This window comes from Octopus bimaculoides, chromosome 16 (genome assembly GCF_046866305.1).
Source record: "Octopus bimaculoides isolate indiv1 chromosome 16, ASM4686630v1, whole genome shotgun sequence".
Lineage (NCBI taxonomy): Eukaryota > Metazoa > Mollusca > Cephalopoda > Octopoda > Octopodidae > Octopus > Octopus bimaculoides.
This window is the reverse complement of record NC_142943.1, coordinates 57833924-57860627: the sequence shown is the minus strand read 5'-3', so window position 1 is coordinate 57860627 and position 26704 is coordinate 57833924.

Below are 26704 nucleotides of genomic sequence, written 5' to 3'. Positions count from 1 at the left end.
ATATATAAATTTTTGACTCATATATATATATATATATATATATATATATATATATATATATATATATGTATATATATATTTGTGAAAGAGGACAATAAACGTCAAAACATAGTAATCATCTCAAGTCATGTACATTATTCTTCTTGGTTACGAGCTTGGAGCCCTGATAACCCGTTACAGCACTTACCCAGCGTACCTATTTGTTTAGATCACCAGTGAACTAAACCTCCATATTCTGTATATACATACACACACACACACACATCTGGTCCAAGACACCAAAGAGTTGGACTGAATAGAGGGCACGTCTATTTCACCAGATGAGGTGTAAGGAACTCAAATTTGTTGAATTTCACTTTCATTCGTTTCTTCACTCAATCTTCATCTTTCATATTTTCTTCCGCCTAATCATTACCAATTTCGCCGCCGTTACCGTCTCCTCCTCCTCCTCCTCCTCCTCCTCCTCCTCCTCCTCCTCCTCCTCCTCCTCATCATCATCATCATCATCATCATCATCATCATCATCATCATTATCATCAATTTGAAAAAACAGCGCTGTAGTGGAATGGGCCAACTGTATATATATTTATACACACACACACACATATATATCTGCACACAACGGGCTTCTTTCTGTTTTCGTCTATCAAATCCGGTTGCATGTCTTTGACCATCCCAGAGATATAGCAAAAGACACTGGCCCAAGATGCCACACAATGGGACTGAACCTAGAACCATATCGTTGGGAAGCAGACGTCTTACCACACAGCCATATGTGTATGCGTGAGTGTACTTTTGTACTTTTGTGTGTGTATGTGTGTGTGTGTGTGCACGCATGCGAGTATGTACGTATGTGTGTGTTTATACTACACACTGCTGCTGAATTTATGGACATATATATATATGAGAACGACGAATATAATAATGAGAAGGTGTAGGGCCAGGACCACGATTATGATGTGGATGATGATGAATATGATAATAAGAACGTTTGAAAAGTGAAAAGTATCTCAAAGGCAGAACACAGCATCAACAATGGGAATAATAGCAGCAACAACAACAACAACAACCGTGGCAACTGCGTCAACGTTATTATTTCAAGTTTGACAAAACGTTAAATATCAGGCAGCTGCATATTGGAATTCAATAGCAAATAGAAGTATTGTAACAACGTGAAGGCAGTCGATAAATAATCCTTTCTACTATAGGTATTTTGGGGGAAGGGAATTTTGTGGGGAGGGGACTAGTCGTTTACATGGACCCCAGTGCTTCACTGGTACTGAATTTATGGAACTCGATTTGATGAAAGGCAAAGTCGACCTCAGCGGAATTTAAACTCAGAAAGAAGTGACAGCCGAAACACTGCTAAGCATTTCGTCCAGCGTGCTAACGATTCTGCCAGAACATCGCCTTAATAATAATAATAATAATAATAATAATAATAATAATAATAATAATAATAATAATAATAATAATAATGATCATAATAATAATAAACACTATGGAATAACAACAGAAAAAAGATGGTAAAAACACACGCCAGAAAAGGTCACAGAAAACGAGAAAGCAACCATATTCTGGGATATGCCAAAACACACAGATAGAGAAATTAAGGCCAATAGACCAGATATAGTTGTCAAAGATCATGAAGGAAAAAAATGCTTTCTAATTGATGTATCAATACCAGCAGATGACAACGTTTCCCTAAAAGAAGTGGAGAAACTTTCAAAATATAAAGACCTGGAAATAGAGGTAACTCGAATGTGGAATCTAAAAACAGAAACAATTCCTATCATAGGTACCTAGTGCTAAAAGCCGAAGATAGATAACAGCAGAGGATAAAATTTATCAAGAAGTGGCGGTGGAATTGCTAACTCGGAATTCCCTTGTATTTTGCGCCTCATTCGTAGCAAATATCCACTAGCATTTTTACGCTTAGATAAATTAAGCTAGTACTGCTATAGAAAAACAGTGATAAACAAATAACTGGTATCGCAAATAGCAGACAGGCTACGTAGAATTTTGAATATTGCAGCTGACTGGCTTTGTATAATATATTCTCGTTAAGTGAGGTATACAGAATGCTATTGTGAAATAATACTACCTACGTTGCTAATAACGAACACCCCACCACAAACACACTCACACGCACACACACACACACACACACACACACACACACACACACACACACACACACACACACTCTCACGCACGCGCATAATTTGTCTTTTTCACTTTCCCAACGCTTCTCGATTTCTCTTCTGATGAATGACTAACATCCCAAACGTTAAGTTGTTCTCTGTTGAAGCGTTTGATTAAAAAAAAAAAACTTTTTCAAACTTTGTTGTTATTTCTATGTTTTTTTAAAAATTCTTATGGTCTTTATGAAATAAAAAGAAGAGTGATGTTGCTGCTGTTCTTGTTATTGTCTGACTTACATTACCGTTTCTCTCTATGCTGTCACGTATGCTTTATAAAATTTACTTTAGTTCAAGTTAAGATTGTCACAATTGCTGTTCTACCACTGTCGCAGCATTTTGCTTTTTTTTTATGCATTGATACTTTTTGTTGCTTCTTCGTGTGCACGCAAGTGTGTGCGCGTGTCTGTGTGTATACATAAGTATGTATGTGCATATATATATTATATATTTATGCATATATATATATATACATACATACATACATACATATATATATATATATATATATATATATATATATATATACATATATATATATATATATATATATAAAGAGATAGATAGATAGATATAGATACATATAAGAAGCATACACTTCAATATACAGAGAAACGTTAATGTAGGGGAGACAATAACAAGAAGAACGACAACAATAGCAACAACAACGGCAGCAAAAAGAGTAACAGCAACAACAAACTCTATGAGAATAATAAGAATGAGACAAATAAAAAAAAGCAAATAAATGAATGAATAAATAGAAATAAATAGCTACATTTGGCATCGAAGAAAGAGAAAAAAAAATTTTAAACTTAAGAAGAAAAGAGTGAGCGTAAAATTAAAAAAAAAAAACAGAAAAAGAAATTGCTGATAGAAAACGAGCAGCAGATGACAAGATTGATGGCAGCTGAAACTAGGATGACAATAAGTATGATGACGAGAAAGACGACGACGACGACAAAGACAAGAGCAAAAACAACAACAACAATAAAAAATAATTACGACAAGATTAACACGCTAACAAATGAGAACATCAATAAGAACTGCAATATGCACTAACACTCCGACACCATTATCACGGCCATTACCGTTATCATCAGCATCACCATTATCACCAGAATCACCATTATGATCAGCATCACTATTATCATCATCATTACTGCCATAATCTTCAATGTCGCTATTATCACAGTTTATACCAATCACCACCACACATCCCTCACACTCAATATGAAAAACTGGAATAGATAGCGCCATCATTAAATCAACCACTTCAACCATCACGACCGAAAATATGAGCACTGTAATCCAAAACCAGGCCATCAACATCATTGAAATGTTTGAAATCGATCCACTAGAAATAGTAGCCAAATCTCTCTGAAGTCACACTCCGATATCCGACACAAAATCTGGAAACAAGGTGCAACTTTGAGTAGAAGCTAACTTTACAGAAGTCATGAAGGCGATTAAAGCGCTTAAATTTGGCAAGCCCTCTGAACGGGGAATTCGGTTTGATATCCTAAAAGACTTAAATAGAGACGGTATTTTCTGGGTGACACATGTATACCAGGTAGGCTGGAAGTCTGGAAAGACACCAAAGCAATGACAACTCGGGATGATGATAATAGCAACTTTTAAAAAAGGGAAACTGGATAGAGTGTTCTAATTATAGAAAATTCTCCTTAATGAGCCTCCCCAGTAAAGTCTGCGCTAGATGACTGGAAAAGTGGTGCAGAGAACTTGTTGAGCTCAAGGTAGCTGAAGAACGGTGTTATAATTATTGTTGATATATATATATATATCTGTGTATGTGTGTGTGTATGTATGTATATATACATCAAACTATATATACAAATAAAGATCTGTATCAGACATTACTTTCATCAGTGTTTTCTATAACCGCATATCGAAGGGGCATTCCTGATGTTTTCCGACTTTTTTCAGGAGAGACATTTATTAATTCCGGAGAAATGTAAAACTCTAATCTCCTTTAAAGTAGGATCGTCTAACTTCGGTGTATTTGTGTCCACATGAGTTCAGAGCCTGCCTCATCTTGAAAACGACTGCCCTTGAGGTTTTCCTTCAGCTTGCAAAACAACCAAAAGTAGCAGAGAGCAAATGTCTAGATGTCTAGAGAGAGTGAAGGATAATTTTTGATGCTCATTTCTGTCAAGTAGTTTGTTACCAAACTATTCGTAGTAATGCATTCTGCAAACAGAGTTTGCATAAATTTTGCGTATACTCAGACCTTCATGATTAAATCAATGCCCTGATGCCAAGTCAATTCCCAATTGTACGCTTGCTGTCTTTATAGACACACGACGGTCATAATCCAGAAAATTGCAAATTTTCTAAAGCAGCTCTAATGTTCTGGTTACACCTTTCAATGTCTCTCATCTCCTTTCTACCGCCCTCGAACTACTAGTGCTAGCCTAAAAGTTACCCTATAATCAGTCTGGAGCACTCCGTAAGTTTCTGTAGCGTTTCTGCTATAAAGTATTATTGTATATCCAACGTCGTTACGTCTCGACCGCATTCTGCAAACCACTCAGCTCCGAGAGGTAGTATTCAGTAAAGTGCGTTCAATGTGCTATTATAGCCGGGTCCTGCAATCTGGAATAACAACAGGTGGCAGGTCAGCTTCTTTGTTGTATAGAAATGATATACTAAATTTACAATAATCTAGTTATAACTGCTTCTCCTGAAAAAGTCTCAAAACTTCTGGAATAAACTCATATGTTCAACACACACAAACACACACGCACGCACAAAAAAACACACACACACGGTGATTATTTGCTTGTTAATTTCATTTTCATTCATTAACATGAATTTAAATTACTGGATAATATAAAAACTTAACTAATAATGAGACGACTCAATAAATGGAGGATATATGATCACCTACCGCTCACACACACTTTCTATCTCTCATTCTCATTCTCATTAACCCCCTCTGCGCAAACACACACACAAACACATACACCCACCCACATATACACACACATGCTCATATACGGGAAGGCACATACATATATAAACACGCGCTCACTCTGAGCAATCTTGATTTAAACATTGGGATGTAATTAAAATGATTAATATTCATTTAATTAAATGTTTATACAAGCATACGTACATCAGAGAACATTTTTACAATATAATTATTATACATCAGACTGTCTCGGCTATAGTTTTATTCTTCCGATATAGCTTTTCCAATGAGCCGTAATATATCTACTTCAGTCTTATAGATTCTATATATTCTCTTGTTGATTTTAATTCATTCGTTTTATAAGTTAACAAAAATATACAAGAAAAGTAGTTGTGAATATCATCCGTATGATCCATTGAGTGTTACTAAACTTGTTCAATGATTAAAAGCTTAGGAAATTAAATGTTTATAATTTACGACTTAATTATACATATATAAATGTATGTAACTATGTATGCATATATACATATATATATATTTGTATATATGTATATACATGTATGTACATATATATATATATATATATATATATATATATATATATATATATATATATATATATATATATATATATATATATATATATATATATATATATATATGTATATATGTATATACATGCATGTACATATATATATATATATATATATATATATATATATATATATCTATATATATATATATATATACATGTGTACATATATATATGTGTACATACATGTATATACATATATACATATATATATATATATACATAAAAATATACACATACACATATATATATATATACACGTACGTTTATATACATATATAAATATATGCATATACATATATATGCAAATATATGTACGTAATATATATGTACATGTATATACTTACATATATAGACATATATATATATCTACACGTATATATATGTACATGTATATATATATACATACATACACATATATATGTACATACATATATATACATATATGTACATGCCTACGTATATACATACATATATATATACACATACATACATATATGTATACACATACATATACATATATATATATATATATACACGCGTACATGCATATATATATACACATGCTTACATATGCACACACATACAAACACACACATATATGCATATATATATGCATTTATATATATATATATATATATATATATATATATTTATATACATATCTGTCTATATATTTATATATATATTTATATATATATATACATTTATATATATGTATATTTATATACATGTATATATAAATTTATATATATATTTATATATATATACTTATATATACATATAAGGATAGGCAAATAAGAAAATGGAGAGGATATACATTCGATAAACATCAGCAAGTAAACATTCAATTATATCTATTTATAAATTGATTACAAATATACTTGTATGTGACGCAAGTAAACGAATGAAATAAGCCAATAAATACGTACTTTTCCACCACTCTTTCTTCCTGTCTCTATTTCAAAGTTCCAGCCTTGTAACACTCTGTGTCACGCTGAATATCCCCGAGAACTACGTTAATGGTACACGTGTCTGTGGAGTGCTCAGCGACTTGCACGTTAATTTCACGAGCAGGCTGTTCGGATCAACAGGAATTCACGTCGTCCTAACTGACAGAGTGCCACGATATATTTATATATGCTGTATATATATATATATATATATATATATATATATATATATATATATATATATATATATATATATATTGTTGTACTTGGGGATGGTCATATATACTGCGTATATATATGCATGCATATATAGATAAATAAATATACGTGCTGCATGCTTCATCAAATTGTACCTCTGTAGTTTCTACCACCTACAATCGTCTGATGATCGCCTTGGGCTGGAAACGTTGAGTGATGCGATGTAAAATGGCTACAACTATTAACTGCAATAAATTTCTTCTATATGAGGTATCGAGTTGCCATTACCTTATTCATAGTAACATATGTAAATACCATATATTTATATATATACATGCATACATACATGTATATATATATATATATATATATATATATATATATATATATATATGTGTGTGTTTATATACATGTATACACATATCTATATATATGCATGCGTATATATATATATATATGTTTGTGTGTGTGTGTGTGTGTGTGTTTATAGGTGAGAAAGTCTGAGAAAGGGAGAGAGAAAATTATTAGAATCCTATCCTTAGCGCGTTGCGCCATTAGGACTACGATTTACTAATAGCAATACAGCTGGACTAAAAATATACTTATACGTTTAATCATGAATATCATTTTCGAACAGGACCAGGGAAAAGATTATAAGTTACGAGAGAATAAAATAGAAATACTTTATTACAGGAGTTGCTGAAAAAGAGTCACACACATGTGAAAACATATATGCACGCGCACGCGTGGTTATATGCACACGCTCCGTAATAGTACATTGTGGAATCTCACGCTGAGATAACCGACAAGACAAAACTACAAAAGTTCACAATCCCTTAGGATTGTCGCTGCTCCTATTTAATAGGCTGAATATATATATAGATAACCATTAATACAACCAGTAATTTGGGCTTTAGTTAATAACATAAATACATGATAGATATGAATAGAAATTTGGGATTCTTATAAGTTATTCTCCTGTTGTAGTTCTACTGAAAATTTTATTAAAGTGAATTTCCTCTGAAAGTAGGAAGTCAAAATGGCCTTGTGAGTTTCTATTGGAGATGAGCAGAGAAAGTGCAGAGAAAGTGCAGAGAAATTAATGCAATGCTGTCGTCAATTTTACAAAATTCCCTCGTTGATTACAGTGCTTTGTGGTTTTTGATTTGTAGGTAGTCCTTGATTACAGAGCTGTGTGGTTTCTCATTTGTATTTAAGCCATTGTTTACAGCGCTACATGTATCTTAATATATATTCTGATGCAGCAGGTCGTATGAGATCTAAATGCATTTTGTCACAAAGTCAAACTAGTGTTCATAACAAAGTGTACATTTGATATTCATAAGCTAGTTGTCCGATAATACTGGCGATGTGGTTGCTACATTAATATAAAAGCTGATAATAAAACGATGAATTATATGATAAAGTAATATTAACTCTGCAGACAACAAGAACAGTTGTTTACAATTTAGACGCACGGATATCAGTTTTGGGGAGAAACGTGGTAACCGGTGCGGTAGAGTGCATCGACTCCAGTACTAGACTTATACTTTGTTTCATCGACCATAGAGAGAGGCAAGGAAAAGCTGATCTCTGTTGGATTTCAACTCTGCCGACTTAAACATATAAGGGCTTGCAATTTTTAAGGTGGGTGTGATTTTCATCCACCACAGTACCTGACTGGTACTCGTTTTATCGACACCGAAGAGATGAAAAACAAAGTCAAACACAGCAGAATTTGAACTTACAGCGTAAAGGCGGACGGAATGTCGCTAAGCAACTTTTGTCCTGGGTGCTAACCGGTTTTCCAGCTCACTGCCTTAAACATCAGCACAAATAACAACGATAAGAACAATTTCGGGGGATGGAAACGTCGAGTCAATCAACCCCAGTATTCAACTGGTACTTTTTTTATCGGCTTCGGAAGGATAAAGGCAAAGTCGAACCTGGCGGACAAGCGCTACTGTCCTACGCAACAAGTTACTTAGCATGTTGACACAGAAAGGCAATTGTCTAAATCGACTACATTATAAGCTTGATAATTCATTGCATTGATTTCTGAAGGATGAAAGTCAAAGGGATTTGAAGTCGGAAGTAATCCCACAAAACGCTATAACAATTTAAAAAATTCAACGTCCTCGGCTGCACTTAAGTACCGGCGTGCTCCTTGGAAATGCTACACACAAATGCTCGTACTTCTGTACTGATGCACATTCAAAAGACTATTCCATTTTTTTTCTTTCTGTGAAGATACTTTTTACGTCTTCAATTTGCTTCCATACTTATATTCGTTCAAGGTTTAATAATCGAGTGTGTCTCATGTGAAAGATATTGAAAATATCTTTAATTTATTTCCATACTTAGTATTTGTTGAAGACGTCATTCTCGAACATATTTTGTCATGTGAGTAATGCTGATTATGTCGTCGATTTCTTTTCAGATTTAAGTTTGTTAAGGGTTTATACTTGAACAAATTTCGCCAAATGAGACACGTCGATTATGCCTTCGATTTGGTTCCATATTTAAGCTTGCTGTCGGCGTAATACTAGAATGTGTTTCGTCAGTTGATAGATTTAAGTAATACTTATACTGCAGAAAACTGCACATGTTCAAATATGCAGTAGTAGAAGTAAAAGTAGTAGAAATAGTAGTAGTAGTAGCTGGGGAAGCAGTAGCAGCAGTAACGGCAGCAGCAATGACAGCAGTAAAATTAGTAGTAGTAGTAGTGAAGAAGGATTGAGGATAAGGTGAACGCCATGTCGATGATAATGATGGAGAAGACGAAGGAAAAGAAGACGATAAAGGATACGATAAAACAAAATGGACGGTTGCGAGAACAATAATAAATAGATGAGAAAACAAAACAGATACTAAAAACAGAAGGGAGGTAATAAAACGAAAGTAAGATACGGACGTAGTGAAGGGGAAGGAAGAGGTTGATGATGAGAGAGAAGGAGAGTGGATGAGGAGAAATGAATAATAATAAGAACGGTATGGACAAGTTGAAGGCACGATGTTTATTGTGATGTGGCATCCAAAAGAATCACCAGGGTTTCGAATAACATATGTTCATATATTTAATGTTCATATGTATTTAATACTTTTTTTTTATTACTGTTGATGTTTTTTTTTGTTTTAATTTTAGTTGGCTTTTTTGTGTCTTTTTGTTAGAGCAATTAAAATTCGGAACGAAACACAAATATGCCGAAACGCAAAAGGGCTTAATAATATTTCAATTGCTGAAGGATACAAGATTCATAGCAGTAGTAGCAGCAGCAGCAGCAGCAGCAGTGGTAGTAGTAGTAGCAACAGCAGCAGCAGCAGTAGTAGTAGTAGTAGTAGTAGTAGTAGTAGTAGTAGTAGTAGTAATAATAATAATAATAATAATAATAATAATAATAATAATAATAATAATAATAATAATAATAATAAACGATGAAAATGATAATGATGAAGATGATGATAGCGATGATAATGATAAATAAAATAAATAAACAAATAAATGAAACCTACACATATAAACGAAATGAATCCTTCACCGACACAACTATGATGATGGTGATTACGATGATGATAGTGATAGTGATGATGATGATAATGATGGTTATGATGATTGGTAGTCGTTATGATGTCTATAAAAACTATCCAAATGTAATAACCTGAAAAGAAACAAAAGAAACAAAACAATAATTAAACAAACAAAATCATCTCCTAATAATAGGGAAGGGATTCTTAGAAATTATTCCAAAAATGGCTTGTGACACATATATAACCACATTCAAAGAACGAACAGAAAAAAAACAACAATTTACAAAGAAAAGAAAAAAAATGATATGCGATGCACTGCTCATATAAACCACGTGGAGTATTTGCAATATTATTTAGAAAATGATAGAAAAAAAGAAAAAAGTATATTTAGCCAAAATAAATAGAACTCCTCCCAGTTATGAATGAAAAGTCGCATCATGAATATAATTCCTGGAATATGAATAATAATTATTGCTGACTAAGGCACGCTGTAAGCGATTTTGAGAGGAAGGGATAAGTTAGTAGACATCATCGATCCCTGCAATTGAGTGCTACTTAATTTTGCCAACCCCAAATGGATGAAAATCAATGTTAAACTCTGTCGGATTTGATCTCAGAACGTATAGCGCCACAAAGTTTACTTCAGCGGGATTTGAGCTCAGAACGTAAAAAGCCTGTAAAGATGTCGCCAATAAAACCCGACTCACGAAGGATACTGCCAGCTCGCTGCCTTGCTATAACAATAATAATGCTTTCTACTATAGGCAAAAAGCCTTAAATTTATTGGTAATGGTGGCAGGAGAAGAGCTAGTCGATCCCGTCAACCTCAGTACTCGAGTGGTACTTATTTCATGGACCCCGAAAGGATAAAAGTTGACCTCAGTGGAATTTGAACACAGAACGTAAAGCAAAAAGATAGACCCACACGAATTTTCTTCGGTGTGTTAACGAATCTGCCAGCTCACCACCTCGCAAAAGAAATAATAATATTGATATCAAATTTTGGCACATGGCCAGAAATTTCAGGAGAGGAGTAAGTCAATTACATCGATCCAAGTGTTCACCCGGTACTTCTTTTATCGGCCGAATTTGAACTCAGAGGCTAAAGATGGAAGAAATACCGCTAAACATTTTGCTTGGCATGGTGACGATTCTGTTAGCTCGTCGCCTTCATAGCATTAGTAATATTAACTGCTAGAGCTGAAGCCTAAGGACTTTGGTGGCACCACCAAAGATGAAAGCGTACTCAATGGCAACTAGAAAATAAAATTAACTTCTAGATATATGGGAAAATAATCGTATATCATTACTATCTCCTTATTCTCAACAAAAAGACAATATGTTTATATTCACGGCCACGCCAATAGCAAACATGAAAGCAAATAAACTAGATATTGATGTGAAAGATCAAAACAATAAACTCTGTTCATTGATTGATATGAACATAGCCAGTGACTATAATATCTCGGCAAAAGAATTTGATAAGTTCAGAAAATACAAAGATTTGCTAATCGAAATCGAAAAGATGTGGCATTTCAAAACGGTTACAATACCAGTAATTGTAGGATTGCTTGGAATAATCAAAAAAGAAACTGAGGATTATTTAAGAATGATGCCTGGCTTACCAGCCATGCAGGAAGTGCAAAAGATAGTCTTAACAAGTACGTCATACGTACTGAGAAGAGTATTGTCGCCGTGAATTTTCTTTCCATTTTCCCCTTTATTTTCGTAGCTTACTTATTTTTTCTTTTTGTCTTTGTCTTCCTTCCTCCTTTTCTCTGTCACATGACTTTGTAGATGAACGATCTGATATGTATATTTTAATGGCCTACAAGTGCATACAGTGCGTTTCCCTCTCGGCAAGAAATGGAAACAAAAGATTGAAAGATGCAAATGAAAATCGTAATAATAATAATAATAATAATAATAATAATAATAATAATAATAATAACAATAATAATAATAAACAGCTATGACGATGTAAAGTTGGAAATACGAAGATTGTGGTCAATGAGGAGAGTAGACGCGATACCAATAACATTTGGCGCACTTTGCAGTATGAGCAGTCAACATGAGTCAAAAGAATTGGTGCAAGTGTGAAGGTAGAACACCTCCAAAAATCAGGGTTGTTTGGAACTGCAAGAATTCTTCGCAAGGTTCTTGAAGTATGACCAGTAAACAAATGTCACTTTAGTCTGCTGGCTGTGGACAGTTCATACTTTCTATCATACCCAGTAAAATAAGCTGTGATTTTTAATCACATAATAATAATAATAATAATACAAAATACAAAGACCTGGAAATAGAGATAACTCGAATGTGGAATCTAAAAACAGAAACAATTCCTATCATAGTAGGTGCCTTAGGTATAATAAAAAAATATTCAGACAAATACATAACAAAAATACCAGGACTTACAAATATATATAACATACAGAAAATTGCACTACTGGGTACTGCACACATTCTACGCAAAACACTTTCAATACAGTAAACATAAGAGCACCACAGCAAACCACAGCACATACCCAAGGCGCACAGAGTTGCGCTCGGTAGTGAAGTGAAAGCACGTTATAAAAATAAAACTACTGAATAATAATAATAATAATAATAATAATCCTTTCCACTATAAGCACAAAGCTTGAAATCTTGGGGGAGGGAACAAGTCGACTACATCGCCCTCCGTACTCAACTGGTACTTATTTTATCGACCCTGAAAAGATGAAAAGCACGGTCGACCTCCGACAGAATTTGAACTCAGAACAAAAAGACGGACGAAATGCCGTTAAGCATTTCGCCCGGTGAGCTAAGGACCCTGCCAACTCGCCGATATATATATATATAACAGCTATAACGATGATAATAATGATGATTATGATAATGATAGCAGGTATCAAGCCCTCCTCCTCCTCATTCTCATCATCCTCATCATCATCATCGTCGTCATCATCATCATCATTATCGTGTAGATTCCTATGAAAACCTTAAGCACAATAACAGTAACTAGGTAGAAACAAAAACATGAACATCAGCAGTAAGAACATCATCAAAAAATGACCATGAAATCGGTGACGACAACGAAGACGTGAAAGCTAAAATATAAGAAACAATATTAACAGCCAGCTAAACAAAACTTGATATTTTCAACATGCAAGAAAACTATAATTCTTATATTTATTTCTGCTTGTGTATATACGTGGGTGGGTCTCTGTTTGTTTTGTTTTGTGTGTGTGTGTGTGTGTGTGTGTGTCTGTGCGTGTGTGTGTGTGTGTGTGTGTGTGTATGTGTGTGTGTGTGTGTGTGTGTGTGTGTAGAATGGTGTACGGGGGAGGATTTATTGTAATTAAACATCCTACGCATCATACACCACACACACACACACAAACACACACAAACACACACACACACACACACACACACACACATACACACACACACACACACACACACATATATATATATATATATATACATACATATATATACATGAGTGTTTAGTGAGGTCTCTTAGTAAGACTCTGCAAAGAGATTTGCGTGTGTATATATATATATATATATATATATATATATATATGTGTGCGTATGTGCTCTTGTGTGTTTGCATTTTGGGTGTGCGTGAATGTGTATAAATGTGTATGTATATATATATGTGTGTGTGCGTGTGCTTGCATACATGTGTCAGTGTAGATTTTCCTGCTTAATTTTTTACACTTTATTTTATCATTACCAGGAGAATATTTCATTGTTCTGTAATTTCCTTCTCTATAAAATCCTACCCCCCCACGCACACACATTTATGATATATATGTGTGTGTGTGCGTGTGTATATGAGATATGATACACACATTCACACGCATATATATATATGTGCCAGTGTGTGTATGCATGTATATACACTTGTTTTTTTTTTAAGTGAAGAAGAAACATTTCTCCTTTAGCAGTAATATGATCTTTCTAAAAAAATTAACGGACGATGATTCACATTTTTGACATTCACACATACATATATACAACACATACAAATATATTATATACTTGCGTATACACACGTTTGTTCAAATATACAAACATGGTAATATATATATACAACGTAATAAAAACAAATACATTCATAAATTATACTGATGATAGTGATGCTTCTGACGTTGTCGAATAAGATGATAAAATAAAGAAGAATATGTATGGTGGTGGTGGTGGTGGTGGTGGTGTTGATGGTGGTGGTGGTAAGGGTTATTAGTAGTAATAGTAGTCGTAGTAGTAGTAAAAAATAATAATTGTTTCTTTACACGCCACGGGAACAAAAAAGACGAACATTGTAATACAATACAATACAATATAATATAATGGACATTTATTGGGGCCCATTTGTGTGTGTATACAAACATACATATATGCATATACATATACATATGTATAGATATGTATATGCATATACATATGTATGTACATAAGTATATACTTATATATACATATATATATGTAAACATACATATAGGAATATATATATATATATGTATACATAGATATGTATATACATACATACATACACACGTATATATATATATATATATATACACACATATATATATGAGCATATATATATACAGACGTTTATACGTATGGTGCACGTATGTATACGAACATGCATACATGCTGATATATATGTGTGTGTATGTATTATCTATATATATTGCTTCCGAACCATATAGTTCCGGGTTCAGTCCCACTGCGTGGTACCTTTGACAAGTGTCGACCAAAGCCTTGTGAGTGGGTCTGGTAGGCGTAAACTGAATTTGAACTCAGAACATAAAGGCGGAGGAAATGTCGTTAAGCATTTTGCTCGACGTGCTGCCGATTAATAATAATATTAATAATAATAATAATAATAATAATAATAATAATAATAATAATAGAAGACGAAAACAATACCTATTGTCATAGGTGCCCTGGGAATGACAGCGAAACGGGCTGATTACTACCTAGATCAGATTCCAGGAAACCCCAAAATGGCTGAAGTTCAAAAGATAGTGCTCATGGGAACTGCCCATATCCTACATAAAATACTGTCTATGTGATGTCAAATTTTAAAGCAAACACATAATTTTCTTATGGTTTCTTAAACATTCACTTGAACAAAACTGTACAAATCCAAATATATGGTACCCTAGGCATAACACCTACATGAACTTCTAACTTGTTGTCTCTTGAGGTCTCCGGGTGAGACTAGGATCCAACTTGTACAAATGCAAAACAAAAGTCAAACATAAAATAATAATAATAATAAAAATAATAATGACAATAATAACAATAATAATACGAAGAAGAAGAAGAAGAAGAAGAAGAAGAAGAAGAAGAAGAAGAAGAAGAAGAAGAAGAAGAAGAAGAAGAAGAAGAAGAAGAAGAAGAAGAAGAAGAAGAAGAATATGCTTCACGCGACAGCAGCAGACTCTCGGTTACCGGTTGTTTCGACGTGATGTTGTCACGTCCGTGACAGACAACATGTCGTCTATTTGGAACTAGATAACGAATTTTGTTGCTATAAAATAGTCTGCAAAAAGATGTGTATATGCTGATGATTGTGAAAGCATGTCAGTGTACATGGTGAATTATCATATGCAATTTAAAAAGCAGAGTTGAAATTCTAACACGTTTATGCACAAACAAATATTCGAAGAACAGCTTCTAAGTTATCTCTGAAATTTTCATGATTCTGATTCTGCAAAATTTAACCATGTATCATTTCATTTTTAATTGGCACACTCATTTATTCATTCTTTCATTCATTCACTCGCTCTCTCACTCACTCGCTCACTCACCCACTCACTCATCCACTCACGCTCTCACTCAATCACACAGTCGCTTACTTACCTACTCAGTCGCTCATTTACCTACTCACTTACTCACTCACTGACGCGCACTCGCATACACAAACGAAGGTAAATGATCTAGTGCAGAAAAAATATAAATGTGTCCTTCAAATCAAATCTACAAATATGCATACACATTCCCAAATACATACATGTATACGCACACGCATATATTGTACATACACTGAAACGCACAGGTAAACACAGATACATAGACACATAGACACACATACACAGATTAATAGAGAAGAATATGCATTAATTAATCCCAACATGCAAAATCCAATTTCAATGCCAACAGCGATGTCTTTAAGATAGCTAGTTCCCACTTGTTATTATTATTAATGTTAAAAATATTGACATTATATTGATAAAATTACTGATATTATAATAATTACTGCAATATTATAAAATATCTGCTGCATCAACTTTAATAGGAATACATATAATGAATTTTTATAATATCAATTATTATTATGATAATCATAATATTAATAATGCTAAAGCCTGCTGCACACAAACAACTAAAATATATTCCAAATCTAAATCATAAATAACTATAAAAGGATCCAATATCTTTAGATTAGGGAATGCAGTGATCAGATTGTAAATTAAAAACAAAATGCACACAGAGCGCAGCACAACACACACACACACACACACACGCGCGCGCGCGCGCGTTTAATATAATATTGTGAAAAGTTGTATACGGAATAAATTATATCCAAAAATTAATTGTTGTAGCAAGCAACTTTGTGAGGTTTATAAACTGAGATTTCTCCATTTTTTCGTTATTTATTTGCTCTCACACACACACACACACACACACACACACACACACACACACACACACACACGCACGCACGCGCACACACACACACACACACACACACACACACACACACACACACACAAGCACATATATACGTATATGTGTTTGTTTATTAATTTTCATCTACAAAATTGTTTTACCCCAATAATTTTACCATAGCTACGAAGCAGGAATAATTCAACAAAATCATGAGGGAAAAATAAAAGCCCCTGTAAAAAAAAAGTAAAAAAAAAACACATCCTTAAATAGGAAGAAAATACAAATTCTTTAATACGCGCCTCCCAGGTTTCTCTCTCATTGATCAGAGAAATTTATTTGTATTATTGTTCACTGACACGATGGAAAATAATATTGTTCTCAGCAACATTAAAATCGAATTGCAATGAAAACTTAAGAAAATAATGATCGATTTGACTACAACGGGGAGTTAAAAAAAATAGGGAGAAAGATATAGAAAATATATTACTTTGAATTATGTTGCTCCAATTACAAATCATATTTCTATACATGTTCAATTTTTCTCTTTAGTGTGAATAGCTAGTTATTTCAGCTCTCTTATTTAAAATATTTGGATTTTTTTTTGCTCTAATTTATTGATATCAGAAGAGAAAATATATTTATCATCTCACGAATTGTGAAATTCAATATATTTGGCGTTAAATTGTAGTTATCATTCACGCTAAATGAAAATATGATAATTATTAATTCTTAGAATAGAAGTTTGTTGCAGGTAAGACACCCATAGCGAAGTTTGAAACCTCACTTCTTTGCTAAAGGAGAGAAGCTATAAGCCTGTAAATTAAATATCTTCTGCTCTGAAACAACTAAAACGGCTGCTTCAACACATATACACAATCCTGCCAAAAACATCTGATCGGAAATAACAAATTAATGAAATTTCCGAATATTTCTTCTTACCGTAGGTACAGGTTTCTAGTGCAGCTCCACTGTACATCCTGGACAAGTGTCTTCTTTATAGTCCTGGGCTGTTCAGTGCTTCATGAGTGAAATTGGCTGACGGGAACTGTGTGGAAGCCAGTCGCCTACACACACATACACACACATATGTATATTGTAGATTTGGTAAATGGAAACTAAAAGAAACCCGTCATATATATATATATATATATATATATATGAAGGGTTTCGTTGTATATATATATATATATATATATATGTATGACGAGTTTCTTTATTTTATATATATATATGCATTAATATATGCGTATGTATGCGTCTACTTGTCCCTCCCGACCTCTCGCAACCAGAATGGGTTTGTTTACGTCCACGTAGCTTAGCACCTCGATAAAAGAAAATGATAGAATAAGTACCAGATGTTCAAAATTAGTACTTTGTGATACCAAACCACCCCCAATGCACTGCACCATCTTGGCCGCAATGCAATGACTGAAGAAAGTAAATAGTGGTAAAAGAAGCATCATTAATGCCAAACTTTTGCAAAAGAGACAAAACCAAAATCTTTGAAGCCACATGAAGTATCTTGCGTAATTTAGTCATGTTTCCAACCATGAAATTTCCACTATAGGAAGACATGAAATTCTTGACCTTTCCCACCCTGAATTTGATATTTTTCATCAATTATTTCTGTCTGCGATGTTCGTCACAAAATTCCGTAGTAAATCTCAGTCTTCCCGAATTATTTGGATACACGTAAAATTGTAGAGTTGCAAACACCTGAAATTACCTTTGCTGTCTCCATACAATTTGAATTCAGATCCCACCGCAGTCGAGTACAGTTTTTGTATAGAATACTTTGCCTGCATTAAATGAAATAGCAGATGTTTTGTGCGAATGTGTAGGATGCCTAAATTTTCCAGTTTCGGTTCGCCGGCAAATTAACCAAATTATAATCACTTTCTTGATTGAAAACGTTTTTCATAGTAAAACAAAGCTCATTACTTTGAGAACTGCATCATTATATTAATTATATGCTTCATTATATTAGAAGGATAATAAAGCTTGTCACCGTAGCTTTCTTGAGGGTACATAATACAACGTAAACACTAATAAAACAGTATCTATGAAGCATAAGATAAATAATGATTTCATTACAGGGGTTGCAGTAATTAATTAATGAAGCTATATATTTCAGGTTGTAAATATGAGATCAACACGTTATCATCTTCATGATTCAAGTAACACATATCTAGAGGGAAAATTTGTAGCGTGATATGTCTATGAGATCAAATGATGCCAGTTAATTATTTCTGTAGGATCTTATAATGAGCGATGCCTGTATATGTCTGATATATCATAAGATTGTGCTAATATAATAATTGTTGTTTCGAAAAATTCTTTGTAATTTGTGCAGTTTTAATCAGATAGATATAAATCTCTGATAAAACACAAGTTATAAACTAGTGTTTGGTTTTGTATATAAGAAAGTTACTTTTTTCTGTGTTTTTTAAAGTTTTGAAGTTCCTTTTTACATAAGCCGCCAAATATTATCTAATAATTATCTCCTTTGTATTAATTGACCTGCAGGGAACACATAGTTGTCGTGGATAGTTTATCAGAAACTAAAATTTTAAGAACTTCGAAGTCACAAAAAAGACAATTATTGCGTATCCTATGCACCTGCTTCTTTATTCCTTAATTTGAAATTCACACTTCAAATGCTACCAAATATTATCTAAAGATTATCTCCTTTGTATTAACTGTCCTGCAAGGAACACATAGTTGTCGTAGATAGTTTATCACAAACTACATTATCCAAATTGCTCCTCCACTATAAAGATTTTCTTTGCTATTTCTAGCAAACTGTGCGGCGTAGTATTTGCTCACCAACTGCTTCAGTTGTTTTTGAGCTTCTTATTAGAATTAGTGGTAATGTCCATTAGTTCTATAAAACTATTGAAGTTCTAAGACTCTGTTCAGAACTGGGTTTCTTTCAAAGTTATGCTTAAAGATGATGCGATTTACCTCGACAGGTGTACGTGATTAAGATATCAGATCAACAGGAAAAGAAAATGAAACATGTGCTGATGCTTGACTGCTGTACGTTGTGAAACAGGGATCTTATTATATCTGACTGTTGCACTCACTTAGAGCTGGGAGAAATCCTGCTTTTAGGTCATTATTGTCTCTAATAACATTAAGCAATGTTGCTACCGAATTAGAAATGTGTAACCGTGTGGAGTTTTATACCAGTAACATATTGAGGTGAAATACTTTTAAGTCTACTTGTGAAGCAAAGAGATGTGATATGTTTCAGTCTCATTAAGCTTCTTCATTGAAGCATATTCTTCTTACTTGGCAAAGCCAAAACTGATGAATATCTATCTATCTATCTATCTATCTATCTATATATCTATCTATCTATCTATCTATCTATCTATCTATCTATCTATCTGTATGTGTGTCAGTCCGTCAATTAATCTATCTATCTATCCATACATACGTACATACATACACATGAGCAGCATTCTTTGTCTGATAACCTTAAAAATACGCCTCAAGAAGAAGCACGATTCTACCACAAAATATCATTACATGAAAAGACAAGCTCAGAGATGATTGTAGCATTGATCATCAAAGCAGTCTATCATGGACCAACAACTGGATTACTACATCCCGCTTTGAAGGGTATGCGTTTGCAACCCAGGAACAAGAAATATCAGCCAAATACCTGATGCACAAATGGTACAGAGATGCAGGAGAAGCGGTAAAATATAACAACCGATGTAGACCTTGTGAAGTTAACACCGAAGATATCACCGACATCCCAAGCAGATGTCCAGAAAATATCATCACGGTATTATCTACCGATGAGACATGACGTATCTATAATGAAATTCGTCGGAAAGATAACACCGAGGACAGAGAAATAAGAGCCCACAATATGGTTGAAGCCAGAGCCACACAGAAAGGAGTGTAGTGGAATGCCCCATTGAAAACCTCAATAAAATATAAACACAACAAACCTTATATAATGATTTGAGATAGAGAAAGTAAACTGTGTACAATTGTGCAAATCTGCGTAAATACCAATCTTGAGAAATTAAGCTACTCAAAGTCAGAAGGAAGATAATTCGAAGACTACAGATCCAAGCCATCACTGAACTGAACAAATTTGTAAAACTTTCCAGGCGTTTATCATTTAAATATATATGAGCATGTCTAGATATGCACGTATATGCATGAGAAGACATACGTACATACATACATACATGCATGCATACATACATACATACATACATACATACATACATGCATGCATACATACATACATACATACACACTCACGTACACACATACATGCATACATACATACATACATACATACATACATACATACATGCATACAAAAATACCTATTGTTGTTGTTGAAATTCCAATGTAGGACCCTTGGATCTAGATTAGAAACCGGCTCACTTTCTTGGAATAAAACTGAATAATAACATACATATATATATATATATGCATACATACATACATACATACATACATACATACATATATACACACACGTATATATACATATATATACACAGAATGAATATATATATATATATATATATATATATATATATATATAGAATGAATATATGTATATATAATGAATATACAATATCTGTCTATACATATATGTGTGTACGTGTGTGCGCACGCGTGTGTGTGCGTATAAATATATGTATGTATGTATGCATTCATGCATATATGTTTATGAAGAGGGATTAAAGTGAACTTTGATTATAGCTAATAATAAAATACCTCAGTGATGCGTTCTACTTTGTCCATCTAAGGTAGGTCTTCACACATGTGACGTAGGGAGTTGCAAAACATTTAAATGTGCTATCCGGATGACTATATGATTGGTTGTCTATGCCATCAGGCGTAGCTTGTCATAGACAAAAATTATGTGGGGGACTCCAAAATTGTCTCACAAAAAGTAAATAAAACGTATGAAAGAATTTAAAGAAAAGTACAAGCATTCGATGATGTTAACGGAAATAAAAGGTTTTAGAGTTTGTGGATGAGGAAAGGATTTTAATCAGGCGGAAGAGCTCTTTGAGATGTGGGAATTAATTTCGATTATTTTATACGAATATTTCGAATTAAAGAGATATTTTATTCCAAGTAAAAGAACAACAACTAAACGTCACGACAAAATAACAGAAAAAAAAAGACAAAAATAAAAATGCACGAAGCACATAACGAACACCATCCCCCCAAGAAATATTCCTCGATAACATTCTCTCTAAAAAAGCTAAATAAAAATAAAAATGAAAAAATTGAGAACGAGAAAGGAAAACGAAAATGGTAAGGAACAAAAGGAAATGAAAATTTAATTCTGCTGGAATGTTTACAGAAATGAGAACAATATCGACAACTGCAAAATTATCGACTTTCAAAACCAGAAAATATCGATTTTTAAAATCAGGAGGTACGAATTTATTTATTTTATATTTTTTTTATTTGGTTTTATTTTTCAATTTAAATATGAATTTCCACTGTTTATTTGCAGCTGGAGATAATATTTTTTTTTTACACTTTAAAAAATATGTATATTTAAATTGAAATTAGTGATCAGTGCTGTTGCTACTGATGAAGGGTTAAGTTTATGATGACGATGAAGATCATAAAATGATGATAGAGATGGTGATGGTGGTGATAATAGTGGTAATGATAATAATGATGATAATGATGACGACGATGATGAGAACAACGATGATGTTGATGGATGATGATGATGACGACGACGACGACGACGACGACGATGACAACGACGACAGACATGAAGACGAAGATGAAAACTTCGACAATGTTGATGGTGATGACAGCAGGAAGAACAATTATGAAAAAGATGATGAAATTATCGAATACAATGACGAGATCAGATCAAGGATGGTAATTATGGTTATGATGATGATACAGAAAGTGTAGAATGGTAAAGAGATGTTTGATGAAATAATAATAATCTCAAATATGATAACAACTATATAACAAGAATTTTGTGAGACTGAATATGACGAAAATGATAACGATAAGGTTCAACAATATTACCATCATTATCATCATCATCATCATCATCATTATCAGCAACAGCAACAGCAGCAGCAGCAGCAGCAGCAGCAGCATATAAGTGTGCACAGCAGAATTCTTGAGATGGATCGTTAAATATTCTGACTGCATGAGGAGGGATATGTTACGATAATTATTTCTGCTCTAGGCACAATATCTTGAAAAGAGGGCCAGTCGATTACATCGAAACCAGTGCGTAACTGGTACTTAATATCGTCGTTGCCAGGGTGTAACTGGTACTTATTTCATCGTCCCCGAAAGCATGAAAGGCAAAGTCGACTATAGCGGAATTTGAACTCAGAACATAGCGGCAGACGAAATACCGATATGTTATAGTAATCATTTTTATTATAGGCACAAGGCCTGAAATTTTGGAGGAGGGGTGGGGGGTCAGTCGATTAGATCAACCCCAGTAATCAGCTGGTACTGAATTTATCGGCCCCGAAAGGATGAAAGGCAAAGTCGACCTCGGTGGATTTTGAACTCAGGAAGTAACGGAAAACGAAATGCAGATATGTTATAATAATGACATGAGATTAAGCCGATTGTGTCAATGTAATCGACTTAATTCCTTTGTCTGTCCTTATTTACCCCCTCTATGTTTAGCCCCTTGAGGCCAATAAAGAAATAAGAAACGTTAGCACGTCGGACGAAATGTTTTACGGCATTTCATCTGTCCACTGAGGTCGGCTTTGCCTTTCATCCATTCGGGGCCGATAAATGAAGTACCAGTTACGTACTGGAGTCGATCTAATCGACTGCCCCTCTCCCCCAAAATTTCGGGCCTTGTGCTGAGAGTAGAAAAGAAAAGAATATACAAGTATGTAAAACAACAAAGTAATAAGTGAAATGCAGGTTTAATGAGTGAAACGGCAATAAATCAGGACAAGAAAATAATTCAGCTTTAATCTAGGATTGAACCGCTGTTGTTATGTTTCATGAAGATAAGTAAAAGCGTTGCCTTACATCTATATAGATGAATAAAGGCATACATTTATTCGTGCGTAAATGCACACGGAGACCATATATATATATATATATATATATATATATATATATATATATATATATAATGCGCCCACATACGCATGTATGTATATAGAGAGACTATATTGAAGTGTTTACTACAAGCTGAAATATTTCAATTTACTTCGGTAAAATGACATAAAAGCGTATTTTGTTGTTTTCGTACAAATCGCAGGAAGGCATTGTAGTATACGGTCTTTGCATCAATGTCTCCGCTTAGAGAAAAACTCATTTGTATGCACTCACCCAAACCTTTATAGTGTAGACGCACACACACACACACAAACACACACACACACACACATATATCCACATATACACACTTGTGTACATATGAGCTGACATATACCCTGTATACTTGTATGTGTTTATATATATATATATATATATATATATATATATATATATATATATATATATATATATATATTTAATAAGCGCTTGTTCGTATGCACGTATGAATATATGTAAACATACATACATATATATATATATATATATATATATATATATATGTATGTTTACATATATACATACATATATATATATATACGTATATATGTATATATATATATATACGTACATATAAACATTTAAGTACAAACGCATTTATATAGAAGCCGAAAAGTTATATTTTTGTGTGTGTGTGTGTGTGAATGTGTGTGTGTTTGCGTATGTGTATGCGTGCGCGCGCACGAATATGTATGTGTGCATTTATGTATACGCATATGTATATATGCATTGATGTATATTAATTTCTGCGCATTCTATAGTAAATTTGTCGCTGACTTCTGAAAAAAGATGAACTTGTGAATAATAACAACATCATGGATGACAATATATTCCGTAAAAATTCTAACGAATAAAACAAAAATAGAAAGGTAGCAAGCAATAAGAAAATGAGATAGTAGTAGTAGTAATAGTAGTAGTAGTAGTAGTAGTAGTAGTAGTGAAAAGTTTAAAATTAGCAAGGAATGGGATGTAGAAAGGGTCGATATTGGAATATGAAGATTAAGATGAAAAAGGAGGAAAATGGCGAAGGGGTGCGAGAAGTTGAAGAGGATAATGACGATAATGATGATGATGATGATGATGATGATGATGATAATGATGATGATTATGATGATGATGATGATGGAGATGATGATGATGATGATGATGATGATGATGATGATGATGATATGATGATGATGATGATGATGATGATGGAGAGGATGATGATGATGATGATGATGATGGAGATGATGATGTTGTTGTTGATGATGATGATGATGATGATGATGATGATGGTCGTGATGAATAGCAGATGACGATGATAATGCTGCAGTAACTGCTGCTGATGGTGATGATGATGATGATGGCGACGACGACGATGACGACGCTGCCCCGATGATGTTGATGATGAAGAGGATGACGATGACGAAAAAGAAGAAGACTAGAAAGAGCAAAGCAGAAAACCTTGAGATGTGGATGGATGAAGGGACCGAGAGAGAAACTAATGGGAAAGGAAAAGGAAGAGAAAAGAATGAGAATAAGGAGCAATATAATGAGGAGAAGTAGGAAGGAGGACGAGGAGGAGGAGGAGGAGGAGAATAATAATAATAACAGGAAGCAGAAGAAGAAGAAGAAGAAGAAGAAGAAGAAGAAGAAGAAAAAGAAGAAGGAGAAGGAGAAAAAGAAGAAATAGAGGTAGAAGAAAAGAAAAAGTAGTAGAAGATGAAATAGAGGAAGAAGAAATAGAAAAAGAAGTTGTAGTAGTAGTAGTAGTAGTAGTAGTAGTAGTAGAAGAAGAAGAAGAAGAAGAAGGAGAATAAGAAGAAGGAGAATAATAATAATAATAATAATAATAATAATAATAATAATAATAATAATAATAATAATAATAATAATAATAATCAGAAGAAGAAGAAGAAGAAGAAGAAGAAGAAGAAGAAGAAGAAGAAGAAGAAGAAGAAGAAGAAGAAGAAAAGCAGAAGCTAACATGATGACGCCAAGAGAAGGAAAAAGTTGAAAAGAAAAAAACGACAAAGAAAGGAAAAGAATGTCAACAACAACAACAACAAAATCATTAACAGCAACAACAACGACAACAAAATCATCTCGAAATTTCCTCTCTTGCATATGTAGAACATGTGATAAAAATAATTGTAAATCGATTTTTATATTATTTTTTTCTTTCGTATTGCAAAAAAAAAAAAAGAAGTTATAAGTTTATACTGAAATATTAGAATATGAATACATGAGTTTATATGCCATCAGTGTGTGTATATATACATAAAAGGATATACATATACACATACATATACACTCTAAGTACATATACATGCATAATTATCGTATATGTGTATGTAACTATATATGCACATATCTATAGTTATGTTTATGTATATATATATATATATATAAATATATGTATATATATGAGTATGCACATATATGTTTGTGTGTGTGTATACATACATGCATATATATATATATATATATATATAACGTAAATTTAGAAAAAAAACATTAGCTTCAAATCTAGCGT